Raw genomic sequence first — 12,848 nt, forward strand, 5'->3', positions numbered from 1 at the left:
TCTCTACAATCACTGAGCCCAACAAAATAGCAATCCTAATTCGTGTACGCCTAGTGTAAAAGCTGTGTGTTAGGGAGAACATTGGAGCTATTTCCAGCTAAGAAAATAAACCAGAACCATAAAGGTATTAAAACCTCAAAAAAGCCTAGGGAACAGAAACACAGAAAGGACTCCATTCCAAGAGACATTAGGAATTCAAGGAGCAACATGGCAACTGACTACTTTATCCCACATATAGTACAACCGAAATGCAATCAATAATCAATACAAGTTTTTTCCATTCTCTCAAGCCACACAGTTGGGTGCCAATAAAAAATGTATTGTCATGCTTTAGGGCAGATTTGGGAGGAAACCTCTGAATGGAGTTCCTCTGGAGAGCAAACCAAAACAGCCCCTCCCCCCAGCCAGTCCAGGAAAAGAACTTCCTCGGAGAAAAGTGGAAAAATCTATTTATTTTACAAAAAGAATGCCCACAAGCATAAAGAATGAACAATATGAAACAACAAAACCTCTTGTCACTCCAAAGAGAGATGGCAAAGCTGAGGAAGTCCTTGCTGTGAGTGTAGCTCAGCTCACTCAGTCTCCCATCAGTCCCAGTCCCTCTGGAGGTCCAGGCCCTGGTGGGCTGCAGGTGTGAGCCCTTGGTGCTCCTCTGGGGTTTTTTCACTCCAGAGTAGATTTAAACAGTCCCCCCAAAAAGCAAAACAACCCAGGGAATTTCTCTGCCTCAGCTAGCTAAAACTAACTAAAAGCACAGGAGATACTGCTGTCCGTGCCTCTGAAAAAACACAGAGTCCAGAGAAGAAATGTGTAGGAGTGAAGACTGTTTTCTCAAAATAAACTGTGCACGTCTTCTTTCCCTGCTTTGCTCTCAGAACCAGTCTTAAAGGTGAGAACAAAACATACAGCACACACAGAACAGATGACTGGGGATACAAGCTTTAGAGTCACCCTAGGACACCTTTAAAGCAGGATACCATCCCTTTGTCAGCAGAGGGCAGGGCACACTTAGCCTTGACCTGGAGGAGTGTCCAGAGCTCCTAGAACTGACTGGAATATGGGGATTCATGAGAGTAAGACAGACTTCATTAGCATATCTAGTCTGGTGACTAGGATGCCCTGAAAAGAACAAACAGAACTTTGAGCACATGAGAAGATGGGATTAGAAACCTGCTTAGAAGAAGAAGATTCAATCAACCTCCTACATGGATATGTTGAAAATTGTATGAGTTGTCTGTATGATCTTTTAACCTGATTGTTGTAGTAGAAATTATTAACCTTACTGAAATGCTATATAAGTTCTTGGAAAACCTGAGTAAAATCGGATTCTGATCATGGTCAGTCTCCCCGTCTCTCCTTCAATCGCTGATACTGGAAACTCAGCCCCACCCTGTGCCATGGACTCATTCCGACTGCCAGGAAAGCTGAAGGCTTCAGAACACCCAGAGGGCCTTTGTGACATCACTGTGTGGGGAACAGGGCAGAGGAGGGGTTTGGGACTGGAGACAAGAGAATCCAGAACCTCCTGAAGGCCCCTTTGGCCATTAGAGCAATGAAGGTCCAGGGCCCTGCCAGGTTCCACCTGGTGGACGAAATGTGCTGGGGGAAGGGTCTGGAATTTCTTCCTTTTTGGGGGCTTTCCCTGGAAATTCTTCCTTTTGTGACCCTTTGGATTGTGAACTTTGTTGCTGCTGCTGTTGGTTGTGTTCTCTCATTGCTGTTTGCCGGAAATTGTTCTTGTCTCAGCCCTTTGGGACCTTTTCCTTTTCTGTCTCCACTTCCAGGGGGAGGGGCAGCAGCCCCTGGTTTTCAGTGTCAGCCCAGAACTGGAGAATCCCATTCCTAAAGCCTGACAGAGCTAAACAAAGAAATGCCATTTCTGCCAGTTTGACCAACGAGTTGCATTTTGGTGGCAATAACAGGGAGACAAGTCCTTTGTTCCCCTGGCACTGAGAGAAGAGATGAGGAGCCATGGGTGTACTCAGAGCGCTGAGAGGGGGATTGCAGAGCCACTGGGAGTACAGGGGTACTGGGAGACAGAATGAGAAACACCTGGATCTGCTGGGAGCAAGGGAGAGGCCCTGGGAGGGGAAATAGGGAGCCCCTGGGGGTACTGGGAGCACTGTGGGGAGGGAATGGGGAAGTCTCTGAGGGTACTGTGAGAACTTGGAGTGGAATGAGGAGCCAGTCATGGTAGTGGAAGTGGGGTGGGGAAGCGCTTGGGGATTCTGGGGTCATGGGGAGCTCTGGGTGCCCTGTGCAGCCTCACACGTGACCCCCACTTGTGCCCACCCACCCATGAATGTTGGGCACCCACAGGAGTTGTGTGTGGGGGGGACACACATATGTCTGCCCATGGGTGGGGTCTCCCACTGGTCCCCAGTACCCCCTCAGCCCCCCAGTGCCCACGTGTGCCCCGAGTGTCACAGCACATTCCCATAGATGTCACTGAGTTCCCGCTGTCGCCCATGGGGTCCCCGCAGCTCCGTGTAGGTCACCTGAGGATCCTGGAGTGTGGTGGCATGGGGGGACACTGCGAGAGACAGTGGCTGTGGGATCTGGGTGGAGGTGACACGCAGGGATGATGTGTCCCTCTGTGTGTGTCCCACCCTGTACTCACCCCCCATCTGCTTGGTGCTCATGACGTGGGTGTACAGCACCTCCCCCTCCTCTGGGGGGGGCCGGGGGATCTGGGGGGGCCCTGCAGGGATAAAGGGGATGTGTGAGAGGGAATGGGAGGTCTTGGGGGTTGGGGTAAAAGGGGACAGTGTGGTTTGAGCCCCCCACTAACCTTTCCTGGTGCTTCCTGGCAGCTGCAAAAGAGGAGAGGGGTAACTGTGGGGTCCCCAAGGCCCCCTCAGGAATCCTGAAACCCCACTGGACCCCCAGTTTCTCCCAAGAGCCGTGAGCATCCTTGATGCCCCCGGATCCCCTGAACCACCCCAGTGTTCTGGACCCCCTGAACACCCAGAAGCCAATACTGGCAAGGGAGGGAGACCCTCCAAATTCCCTCAGGATTACTGAGAGAACCCCCAACGTCCCTGCAAGACCCTCCAACAGCATCCAAAATCCTTGAGGACCATGAGGAAAGGTCCTGAGTAGTCAGCACTGCCCAAGTCAGGGGCTGTGGATGCTGCCCATCACCCTCACATTCCAAGTGGCTGCCCACGTCCCCATGACGCACTGTTGCCCCTATTGTCACCCACCCATGTTGTTCCACTGGCGCCAGCCCACAGCAACACCCACAAGCAGGACCAGGAATAGGAGGGACCCTCCAACACCTGTGGCCACTGCTGGAGATAGAAAGGACACATGTGGGTCACCTGTCACTCCAGGGATCTTGATATCCCAATGACTCCCTATGACCCCACCTCTGTTCCAGTGTCCCTGTGGTGTCACCTCCAGGGCCAGCTCAGGGCTGAGTGCCCGGAACACGCGGTGCCCGTCCTGTCCCAGCTGGTTGGTGGCCACGCATTGGTAGGTGCCTGAATGTCCCACATTGATGTCTGCAATCTCCAGGACAGGACCGCGGGAAACCTCCTGCCCATTTGTTGTGGTTTGAAAGCAAAACGAGTGAGAGGCTCCAAGTCAGAGATATAATTTAATGAGAAGAAAGGTAAAAAGGTAAAAATAAAATAAAATAAAATAAATGCAATAACACAAAGAATCACTGACAGGGTCAGAATACAACCTGAGCAGGATGGTGGAAGCAGTCCAGGTGAAGTGCTCTTCCTGAAGCAGTGATCCTGTAGAAAGGTCTGGGAGCTCTGGTCCTCTGGGAATCCAGTGGGTAAGTGCCACATGCACTGTCCCAAATACCAGATTATATCCAGGTGAGAATGCTTGGCTCCTCCCCCTGGGCAGAGCATCTCACAATAGCATGAGAAGTGTGAAAATGGGTCCTTGATGGCCCATTAACAGAGATAACCCCTGGAGGGAGTTACCTGTGACTCATGGGTCATTAGAAGACACCCCAAAAGTCATTAGCAGAAAACACCCCAAAGGCGTTAATGGGCCATTAGCAGAAAAGGCAGGGGGCTTGGGAAAACACTAGCCCACCTGGTTTCAACAGTTCATGAAGATGGTGATAGAATAAATACTTTGTGTACATCCTACACTGCAACCCAGGACATAATCCACCCCTTATTCTATTACCATCTACATCATATCCAAATCAATACATTCTTACAAAGATATGCATACACATAGAGAATAAAATGTTACACACTGTTCTCACTTAAAATTAAGTCTCCCTGTGGTACACAATGGGTTTCCTCATCTTTCTGCATTACCCACCAAATGTGACCAGGTCCTTGAGCAAAGACAATCCCACGGATGGGTCTGCCTTTTCCTGAGGCGGGATTAATCCAAACAGTCTTCCCTAAAATGCCTTTCATATATACTGCAGGGACTTTATCTCCATCCACTGTGTGCAAGGGTTCGGACTGGGCAGGACCACCTCGATTAATAGACCCTCGGGTGTTGACCATCCAAGTAGCTTTGGCTAAGTTCATTTCCCAATTCTTGAAGGTTCCCCCACCAAGTGCTTTCAGGGTAGTCTTTAGTAGTCCATTGCACCGTTCAACTTTTCCGGCAGCTGGTGCGTGATAAGGAATGTGATATATCCATTCAATACCGTGTTCTCTGGCCCAGGTGTTTATAAGGCTGTTTTTGAAATGGGTCCCATTGTCCGACTCAATTCTCTCAGGGGTGCCGTGTCTCCACAGGACTTGTTTTTCCAGGCCCAGGATGGTGTTCCGGGCAGTGGCATGAGGTACAGGGTAGGTTTCCAGCCATCCAGTGGTGGCTTCCACCATGGTCAGCACGTAGCGCTTTCCTTGGCGGGTTTGGGGAAGGGTGATGTAGTCAATTTGCCAGGCTTCCCCATACCTGTACTTCAGCCACCATCCACCATACCACAGAGGCTTCACTCGCTTGGCCGGTTTGATTGCAGCGCAGGTCTCGCAGTTGTGGATGACCTGGGAGATGCTGTCCATAGCAAGGTCCACCCCTCGGTCACGGGCCCATCGGTATGTCGCATCTCTTCCTTGATGACCAGAGGCATCATGGGCCCAACGAGCTAAGAACAGTTCTCCTTTGTGCTGCCAGTCTAGATCCACCTGTGATACTTTCACCTTGGCAGCTTTGTCCACCTGCTCATTGTTGCGATGCTCCTCATTAGCCCGGCTCTTGGGTACGTGTGCGTCCACGTGTCGAACCTTCACGGTCAGTCTCTCTACTCGGGCAGCAATGTCCTGCCAAATGTCAGTGGCCCAGATGGGTTTTCCTCTGCGCTGCCAGTTGGCCTTTTTCCAGCGATTCAGCCATCCCCACAGAGCATTAGCTACCATCCATGAGTCAGTGTAGAGATAGAGCCTCGGCCATTTCTCTCGTTCAGCAATATCCAAAGCCAGCTGGACAGCTTTAAGCTCTGCAACCTGACTCGACCCACCTTGTCCCTCGGTAGCCTGTGCAACTTGTCGTGCGGGGCTCCAAACTGCAGCTTTCCATTTCCGGTTAGCGCCTACAATTCGACAGGAGCCATCAGTGAAGACAGCATATCGTCTTTCAGTCTCCGGTAGCTCATTGTATGGTGGGGCTTCCTCAGCACGTGTTACTTGCTTTTCTTCTTCTTCAGACGATAATCCAAAATTCTCACCTTCTGGCCAGTTTGTTATAACTTCCAGAATCCCAGGGCGATTTGGGTTTCCAATACGGGCGCACTGTGTGATGAGAGCCATCCATTTGCTCCATGTGGTGTCAGTGGCGTGATGTGTGGAGGGAACCTTTCCCTTAAACATCCACCCCAGCACTGGTAATCGGGGTGCCAGAAGCAGCTGTGTTTCAGTACCAATCACTTTTGAGGCAGCTTGAACTCCTTCATAGGCAGCCAAGATCTCCTTCTCTGTGGAAGTGTAGTTGGCTTCAGAGCCTCTGTAACTTCAGCTCCAGAATCCTAATGGTCGGCCTCGAGTCTCCCCAGGCACCTTCTGCCACAGGCTCCAGGACAGACCGTTGTTCCCGGCTGCAGAGTAAAGCACATTCTTCACATCTGGTCCTGTCCTGACTGGGCCAAGGGCTACTGCGTGAGCAATCTCTTGTTTGATCTGAACAAAGGCTTGTTGCTGTTCAGGGCCCCAGTGGAAATCGTTCTTCTTGCGGGTAACCAGATAGAGAGGGCTCACGATCTGACTGTACTCAGGAATGTGCATCCTCCAGAAGCCTATGGCACCTAGGAAAGCGTGTTTCCTTCTTGTTGGTAGGTGGGGACATGGCAGTGATCTTGTTTATTATCTCTGTGGGGATTTGGCGACGTCCATCTTGCCACTTGACTCCCAGGAATTGGATTTCTTGAGCCGGCCCTTTAACCTTACTTCGTTTAATGGCAAAACCAGCTTTCAACAGAATTTGGATAATCTTCCCTCCTTTCTCTAAGACCTCCCCTGGGGTGTTTTCCCATACGATGATTTCGTCAATGTACTGCAGATGTTCCGGAGCCTCACCCTTTTCCAGTGCAGCCTGGATCAGCCCATGGCAGATGGTGGGGCTGTGTTTCCACCCCTGGGGCAGTCGGTTCCAGGTGTACTGCACGCCCCTCCAGGTAAAAGCAAACTGGGGCCTGCACTGTGCTGCCAAAGGAATGGAGAAGAAGGCATTGGCAATATCAATGGTCGCATACCACTTTGCTGCCTTGGACTCCAGCTCGTACTGAAGCTCTAACATGTCTGGTACAGCAGCACTCAGTGGTGGCGTGACTTCATTCAGAGCACGGTAATCCACCGTCAGTCTCCATTCTCCAATGGACTTATGCACGGGCCATATTGGGCTGTTGAAAGGTGAATGAGTCTTACTGACCACCCCTTGGCTCTCCAGTTTACGAATCATCTCATGTATGGGAATCACAGAGTCTCTGTCAGTGCGGTATTGGCGGCGGTGTACTGTTGTTGTGGCAGTTGGTACCTGTTGTTCTTCGACTCTGAGCAGTCCCACAGCAGAGGGGTCATCTGAGAGATCAGGCAAAGTATTCAACTGTCTGATGTTTTCTTTCTCAACTGCAGCTATTCCAAAAGCCCAACGATATCCTTTCGGGTCTTTGAAATATCCATTCCTGAGATAGTCTATGCCGAGAATGCATGGGGCCTCTGGACCAGTCACGATGGGGTGTTTTTGCCACTCGTTCCCAGTTAAACTCACTTCAGCCTCTAATACAGTCAGTTCCTGGGACCCTCCTGTCACCCCAGAAATAGAGATGGATTCTGTTCCTACATACCTTGATGACATCACGGTACATTGGGCCCCAGTGTCAACCAACGCCGTATATTCTTGTGGGTCAGATGTGCCAGGCCATCGGATCCACACAGTCCAGTAGATCTGATTATCCCTTTCCTCTTCCTGGCTAGAGGCAGGGCACCCCTATTCCTGGTCATGGCATACATTGATCTCCTCCTGTACGTATGTTTCTGAGGTCCCTTCCAGAGGATCAGTCATATCATCATTCCTGTACCGTCTGGAGTTCTGAGAGACTGGGGCAGCCTTGATTCTAGATGGGCTTCTTGTGGTAGGTGTTCCTCTTTTCAGTTCACGTACCCGGGCTGCTAAAGCGGAAGTGGGTTTTCCATCCCACTTCTTCATATCTTCTCCATGCTCTCTAAGGAAAGACCAGAGGTTACCTCGTGGTGTGTATCCTCTCTCCCTGGCTGGGGGACGCCTGCTCCTAATGGCAGAGACTCTCATCGGCTCTGGTGAGATATGGTAAATTTCTTCCTTAAGTTCTTTTAATTTCTGATGGCCTTCTTCAATCAAGTTCCGGACTTGCTCAGCCAGTCTTGTTTCCACAGACGAGACATGGGTGCGAACTGGGGCGATGACAGTGTCCTCATAAATTCTTAGTTTATTAGCCAAGACACCCACCTTGTCCTCACCTTCCCTCCATTGCAGTGTTGCCAGGTAACGTGAGTGCATCTCTGGTCCAAGCCGTGCAAGTCTCAGCCACATCCGTGATGTGCACTGGACATCCTCTGGGTTTTTAGGAAATCTCTCGTTTTCTGAAAAAATGATCTCCAGCACAGCCAATTCCCTCAGGCGTTGGATACCTTTTTCTATTGTGCTCCATTTGCCTTGGTGCACTTGGAGGTCTTCTTTACAAAGGTATCTGTCTTTCACACTTGTTAGCAGTCGCTGCCAGAGGCTGAGAGGTTCTTGGGTTTTCCCAATCCCCTGGTCAATGACCACATCCTGGGACAGCGATCCCAGTTGCCTGGCCTCAATTCCATCCAGAATGGTGTCATTGGCTGCAGCGTCCCAGATGCGGAGCAGCCAGGTCAGGATGGACTCGTTGGTCTGGCGGGTGAATTCCCTTCGCAGATCACGCAACTCACCCAGGGATAGAGAGCGAGTGATGATCTCTATCTCTGTCTCCTCTGCTGGCTGCGAAGGTCCTGCTGCATCCTCGTCAGTCACTACACGGACTGATTTGCTCCTTGACTTCTTTTTCTGATTGGTGGCAACTGCTACTGGTTTAGGTGGTTCCAGTTCAGTGACGGTTTGTGTGGAGATGCTGACGGCACCTTTGGTTCCTTTAACCTCTGTGACAGTCTGCGTAGATGTGGACACCGTTGCCTCACTTTTGGCTTCTTTCTCCTCTCCAGTGGTCTGTGTAGATGAGGACACTGTTGTCTTGCCTTTGGTTCCCTTCTCCTCTGTATCAGTCTGTGTAGAGGTGGACACTGTTGATTCACTTTTGGCTTCTTTCTCCTCTGCGATGGTCTGTGTATATGCTGATGCTGTTGTTTTGCTTCTCTTTCCCTCTTCCTCTTCCTTAAGAACACACTGTATCACACCAGATAGTGTTTTGATCCTAAGCATGGTGCAGAAAAAACAAAGGGCTGTGCAGAGAAGAGAAAGCAAGAACAACAACAACATCATACTATACTTGGTATCAAGAGGGTACTCCATATTTTCAAAAACTGCTGTGTTATGCCTGAAAAGCTGGAAAAAATCATTCTTTACTCCTCCCCACAGGGGCTGGGTAAGATTGTTGAGGCCCTAGATGTAGCATCCTAGACCAGAAAACGAATCCAAAACTGGGTATATATTTTGAATGCTGTTCATTGCCTCGGAGTTTATCAAGCAATGGGCATAATAGACCAATAAGGCAATTTTAGTACCATACCCTGGTCTACACAGGAGCATTAAGACCGGCAGATAGTACCCCATGTGTGGAAAAATATAGAGAGATAGGTATAAGACACATGTAAGCATGTTGAGCATCATAGCAAACATGTGTCTTCTCAAATACAAAACTGTAGTTCTGACTTTTCTCAGTGCCTCTGCCCCACGTTGGGCACCAAAAAATGTTGTGGTTTGAAAACAAAACGAGTGAGAGGCTCCAAGTCAGAGATATAATTTAATGAGAAGAGAGGTAAAAAGGTAAAAATAAAATAAAATAAATGCAATAACACAAAGAATCACTGACAGGGTCAGAATACAACCTGAGCAGGATGGTGGAAGCAGTCCAGGTGAAGTGCTCTTCCTGAAGCAGTGATCCTGTAGAAAGGTCTGGGAGCTCTGGTCCTCTGGGAATCCAGTGGGTAAGTGCCACATGCACTGTCCCAAATCCCAGCTTATATCCAGGTGAGAATGCTTGGCTCCTCCCCCTGGGCAGAGCATCTCACAATAGCATGAGAAGTGTGAAAATGGGTCCTTGATGGCCCATTAACAGAGATAACCCCTGGAGGGAGTTACCTGTGACTCATGGGTCATTAGAAGACACTCCAAAAGTCATTAGCAGAAAACACCCCAAAGGCGTTAATGGGCCATTAGCAGAAAAGGCAGGGGGCTTGGGAAAACACTAGCCCACCTGGTTTCAACAGTTCATGAAGATGGTGATAGAATAAATACTTTGTGTACATCCTACACTGCAACCCAGGACACCATTGTACAGCCAGGTGAAGGTGACAGGGGCTGAGCCCACTTGCACTGAGCAGCGCAGGGTCACGGGGTCACCTGCATGCACCTGGTGTGCCGGGGGACTGGGGGTGATGGTGGCATTGGCCATAGGCACTGCAGGGACAGAGACAGGGATGAGGCCAGGAGGAGGGGCTGCACTCAGCGTGGGGGAATGAGGGAATCTGTGTGGTGGCACATGAAGACAGAGGGTCTCCTTCACCCAGGACAGTGAACCCATGTGGGTGGGGGTCATCATGTGCTTTGGGATGAGGGCTGCTGTGTCCAAGGCTGGTGAGGGCCGTCTCCTCGTGGGGGGCACGGCATGGTGTGGGTGGGATGTGATGGGTCTGATCAGGCAAATCAACGGGGGCATCAGCCCAATCCCAAGGGTCTCACTCCCCTGGGAGGGTCACACTCAGTAGGGTGAATAGGGACATGGGAGGAGTGAAAGACATCAGGGAGCAGTGAAGGACTCAGGGAAGGGGAGGATCAGAGAGGGGTGCAGGAATCCCAGTGAGAAGTAGGGGGTCCGAGACGGGAGAGAGGCTTGGAAAGGGCTAGAAGGGACCTCAGGGAAGGGTGGGAGATTTGCTGAGGGGACTGACACAGATAGGGTTAATGGGAACCACAGGGAAGGTTTTTGAGATCCAGACATGGATGGTGGGACCTGGGGATAATGGAGAGATTTCGGAGAGGGAGAGATGCAGCTATGGAAGAGTGAGGGGACCTGGTGAGGGATGCAGGCAGCAGAGAAAGCGATGGGAGGACCCATGGAGAGACCTGGGAAGGCAGGGTGGCATGCAGAGGATTGAGCAAGGCTGGGAGACGTGGGAGGCCTGTGGGGGCTCCCTGTGCCCATCCCCACACTCACTGTGCACTGTGACGCGAAGCCGGGCGCTGCTCTTCCACACGGTCCCCCCCTCGGAGAGCACCTGGCAGCTGTAATTCCCCGAGTGGGAGACCCCCACGGTGGGCACCAGGAGCTGCGGGGACCTCTGCAGGCCCCCCACCAACTGCCCATCCCAGTAGAAGAGGTGCAGGAGCGGGGCTGGGGCCTGCAGGGGGCTGGGGGTGCTGAGGCAGCTGAGATTGAGGGGGGACCCTTCGATTGGCTCAGGGGAACACTCCAGCACTGGCACTGTGAAGAGCTCCAGGAAGAAAAGGAGAGGGGGATTTGTGACCCCGAGTTCCTGGGGAGGGGCTGTGGGGATGTCAGGGTGGCAGCTGTGGGGTGCTCACCGTGCACTGTCACTGTCACTGGCGCTGACTTTTTCCACTGCTGTGATACCCCGAAGCTTGCCCAGCCTCCGCAGTGGTATTGGCCACTGTGGTTCAGCTGCAGAGGGGACAGGGACAGCTGTGTCCCAGTGAGGGGCCTGTTCACCTCCTCGTCCCCATAGTAGAATCTCACTGAAGTGACAGAAATGTCCCGCCAGCTCCGGCAGCGCAGTGTCACCGTGTCCCCCTCCTGCAGTGGCTGTGCCTGCACCTGCAGCACCAATGTGTCTGCAGGACACAGGGGTCCTGTCACACTAGGGGGGCCCCTTTTCACAAGGACTCCCCCTCTAGGTCCCACCCAGCCCACCAAGGGATCCCCAATATCAGAAACAAGGTTCCTTTGCACTGGGATGCTCTGGGATGTCCCCCTGTGCACAGACCAGGTGCTGGTAACACCAGGGTGTGACCCATGGAGCCGAGCCCACACAGAGCTCTCGGGGTCCCTGCAGGTGCCACACTGGAGACAACAAAAACCCCTCACCTTTTAAGACTCTCACGGGGGGGCTTAGCTTGGTGCCAAGTCTCTCACACATGGAGGTGCCACTCTCTTTGACAGTGAAGTGGTTGAGTCCCTTTTGCCCCCAGCACTGCCCATCCTTGTACCAGGTGGTGGCACCAGCAGTCCCCGAGCCCTGGCAGTACAGTGTCACCCCGTCCCACAGCACTGCCGGCCTCCAGGGGGGCTCCACCAGGAGCTGGGTGGTCTGGGTGCCTGCAGGTGACAGCAGACACCAGCCTGCCAGGGCCTCTGTGAGGCTGGGGAGAGTGGGGTGGGGACGTGGCATCCCCTGAGCACTCACCAGCAAGGCCGAGGGTCTGGGCTGGAAGGGAGAAAGGACAGGAGCAGGATGGTAGTGGCCTTGCAGGGACAGCAGCACCTGGGGACTAGGTGTGGTGTCTGTCCACAAACTTTCCCCAAGGGAATAGGGGTGTTGCACAGAGGTCTTGAGGACAGGCACACCTCAGTCACCCTTGGTTGAGGCAGGACATGGGGACACTGTGGACACCCCACGTTTGCACAGGTCACCTCCACCACGCTCACAGCACCTGTACCCACAGCCACATCCCCATGCCCCTGTGCCCATGATCTAATTCCAATGGCAGCTGTCCCAATGCCACATCTGCATGGTATGTGGCCCTTGTCCCTGTCCCTGCATCCCCGTTTCTCTGTCCCCACAGCTGCCCCAGCCCCAAGGTTCCTTTTGAAACATCCTTGTCTCCACATCTCTATCCCCTTGTCCTTAGCCCCACATACCAGTGCCCCTCTTCCTGTTCCCCTGTTCCTGTCCCCACAGCCACCCCATGACTCTAGTCACACTGGGATCCATGCCCATGCACTGGCTCTACTGGCCTTGGGGACCTCAGGGGACCCCCACAGCTCCCCTGTGCCCCCTCCCCACCAGTCTCTGCCTCACCAGGGCCCATCCCCAGGGTGTCAGGCCCGTGCCCGGGGCACTCACCCCACAGGAGCAGCGCCAACTTCCCGGCCATCCCCGTGTGCCCAGCCATGTGGACTGGCTGTCACTCGCTGCTGTGGCCACCTGTCCCCTGGGTGGCGGCTCTTCGGATGAAGAGGAAGGAAGCGAGGTCACGTCTTGTCCCTATGTGTAGGTGGCCCTGGG

The sequence above is a fragment of the Zosterops lateralis genome, assembly GCF_965231275.1.
Source record: "Zosterops lateralis genome assembly, chromosome: 27".
NCBI classification, from domain to species: Eukaryota; Metazoa; Chordata; class Aves; order Passeriformes; family Zosteropidae; genus Zosterops; species Zosterops lateralis.